Raw genomic sequence first — 3,338 nt, 5'->3', positions numbered from 1 at the left:
ATTTCTGAAGAAAGGGCTGTAACTAACATTTCCTGTTGATAAACCTCCACCCCCACTTTTTTCTGCTATCGTCAAACGACCACCTCCTACTCCTTGACTTCCAAGGAAATGACAATGTGCAACCCAAACATGCTAATCTCACACTCATGAGAGTGGAGGACTGACATGCGAGGGATCGTGTTTCACTGCAAACAGGATGCATGTAAATAACAGCAGCATCACACACTGCAGAAACTCATTGCAAAAGATCAGTCCATACAGATAAAGAACCCCAAAAATCTCTCTTGAGTGCCACAGGAACGGAGACATTTGACTTGAATGGGTATTTCTTTAAAGACAACACTGTATATTTAAACAAAACTTGCTGATGTGCTGTTTTGCTGAGGAAGCCTTTAAGTAGTACGAAAGGGATGCACTATTTTTTTTAGAGATAGATAGATAGATAGATTATAGATAGATAAAAGGTTAAGTATATACTTTAAAAATAATTCTGTATATAATAAAAATTATATATTAATATTATTTGCAACTCCATTGAACACAAATAAAATGTTTGCGAAAAATGTGATATGCAAAAAAAAAAAAAAAAAAGTTGAAACTACCCAGAATGGCATAAATGTACAAAGGAGAAAAGTCTTATTTATTTTCAACAACAGCGGCACTGTGAAACAAGCAAATATGACAATGGCACAAATAAAACTGTAATTTTTCCACAACATAAATCCATGAAAAAGCACAAATTCTTTGACAGATTTAAGGATACATCCGTTAGTCTTACTGCAAAGGAATCGTAATGTCCAAGCGACAATGTTCCCACTAAGGCCCTTCTTTTCCCACTGTAAGAAGCAAATTTCCATCATCGTCACTGTCCAGTTCATCATTGCTTATGATACGCAGTGGATTCCTCTGAAGGCACACATCAAGTAGCTCTCTACTGGCTGCTGCTTTTGTGGCGTCTCTTACAGTCTCAGCTGCACACTGATGGTAATAGTCTCCCTCGCTCTTTCTCTCTCCCTCTCCCTCCGTGTTACTGCTGCTAATAGAGCGTCTTTCCTGAGGCACATCCTCCTGAATCGTCAGCCCCGCCTCCAGCCTCTCTCCCAGCTTCTCAATCAACTGCCTGGGCTCTCACGGCTCTCCACCGCAACGTTGGAGGGAAAATTCAGTCATGGCATCTTCCTTCAGAACCTCACAGCTGACCAGGGTTTCAAGAGTTTTGAGTCCCGTCTGGTTATTTTCCATCTTTTCTTCAGGCTGCTCTTCCTCACTCTCTTCCTCATCCTCAGAGTCACTACCACTGCTTGAGTCATCCTCCTCTTCCTACTTCTTCTTCATCTGCTTCCTCCTTCGCCGCAAGTTCAGCAGCTTGTTCGAGTATCTCCAGCTCCAGGTCTAGATGGTTCTTCTGCAGTTTGGCATTATGTAAGGATTCAGCCAGCTCAAGCACATGCTTGGACCTGGTGGGGAAAAAAAAACATTCAATTTAGCTTATTAAATAAAAATATATTTGTGACTGGACTTCTGCATCTAAAAATCAGTCATTTCTCGAAGTGGCTCATTGTGCATATATGACATTAAAGATTAAAAGGTACGTATCACATACTCATCCTTGTATGTTTTTCTTTTTTTCACAAACCAAGATAACTAGCAGAATATCCCACATTCTTAGAAAAAAAAACAATGTGCAAAAATTGCACCTTTAGGGTAACAGCTTGTCTCTGGGGCAGTATCCTTAAAGGGACAACTGTGTATCTTATTTACCCCTAAAGGGTTCATAGTAGCACCTTAAGGGAACATATTACTACTCTAAGGTACTAATATTCACTGTGTACCATAAGTACCATAAAACACCATAAACGTTTAATGTGACTTGTGTGCTATGTCAAGTCTTCTGAAGTCATAACTATTGTTTGAGGACTGAAATTTAAGTCCTTTTCTGCTGAAAATCTTGCCCTCCTTAATTCTTAATTCTCAAAACTTATTTGTACCTAATTATATTCAAATAACTTTGAAACTTTGAAAGTTGCATAGGCCACATTTATGTTGCTATTTGTCGTTTTTAGAGCTCAATAGCTCACCATTTTCCTTACTTTGCATATTAAAGGAGCAGCATAAACATTCTGTTAAAGATCTACATTACCATTCAAAAGTTTGGGGTCAGTAAGATTTTTAAAAATGTTTTTGAAAGAAGTATCTTATGCTCATCAAAGCTGCATTTATTTGATAAAAAATAATGTAAAAACAGCAATATTTTGAAATTTAAATATTTGTAAATATATATTTAAAATGTCATTTGTTCCAGTGATGGTAAAGCTTTAAAAATGTTCAGGAGTCATCACTCCAGTCTTCTCATTCTAATATGCTGATTTGGTGCTCAAGAAACAATTACTATTATTATTATTATTATTATTATCAATTATCAAATATTTTCATTTAAACTGTGATAATGTCAAGTTATTTCATCCTTTCTGAATAAAAGTATAATATTTTTTCCCCCAAAAAATAAATAAATAAAAACTGACCCCGCACTTTTGAATGTAGTGTACCTTAGCATTCTATTGAAGAAAGAAAATCACATGTTTAAAATGACCTGAAGGTGAGTAAATTATGACAGAATCTTCATTTCTGGCTGAACAAATCCTTAAATTATTCATTTACAGGCAACATGTTTTTGTGATCCAAAATATTAGGTTTGGCAGTTGAGTGAAATGTGAAATATTTTAGTATTCAGTTCACAATACAGTTGTCTCCATGGCTACTGTAGGAAGAATTCTAGGACTTCAGCGCATGCTTATCGGCTGGTGGAGAACTCATTTTACAACAGACACTTTACAAGCACATATTTAGAGTGATATAAACATTAACCAGAGAGACTAAACACATATGTACTTAGCCAGTAAATCAACTGAAAAGTATCGACATGCAAAGTTTTAACAAGGGCGCAGAAATTATCTGAAAAATAGGGAATAATCATGGCTCATGATTATTAATTAGGTGATGTAACATTAGTACAGTAGTAGTCATTGCAGAAAATTAGGTTAACATTTTTTTTGACCATAAATAATTTTACGAAGTTGGACTGATCTTGTGCTAATCATGGACAAAATATGTAATGCATGCAATATTATGTCTGAACACTAAAATAAATACATCAATCTTAGTTTCACTAATACTGCATGCCGCCACATAGTTCCCCTGGGGATAAGCAATATGCAAAGCAACCTGACAAAGCATTCACCAGGAAAAAAAATATTGCAACAATACACTCAATGCAAAGATTCCAGCACTACAAGGGGCCTCGAGGCATACATTATTCATGTAGCAAATGCGACCAGGTG

At 36.2% G+C, this 3,338-nt stretch overlaps 1 pseudogene; it reads right to left on the bottom strand.

The window, feature by feature from the left end:
• Window positions 1–659: 659 nt before the first annotated feature.
• The window catches only part of LOC107680722 (protein SHQ1 homolog), a 33,305-nt pseudogene continuing 30,626 nt past the window's right edge, over window positions 660–3,338 (bottom strand).

Source organism: Sinocyclocheilus anshuiensis, unplaced genomic scaffold (genome assembly GCF_001515605.1).
Source record: "Sinocyclocheilus anshuiensis isolate Anshui unplaced genomic scaffold, SAMN03320099.WGS_v1.1 scaffold396, whole genome shotgun sequence".
Classification (NCBI taxonomy): Eukaryota; Metazoa; Chordata; class Actinopteri; order Cypriniformes; family Cyprinidae; genus Sinocyclocheilus; species Sinocyclocheilus anshuiensis.
This window is presented reverse-complemented; position numbering and strand designations above follow the sequence as displayed.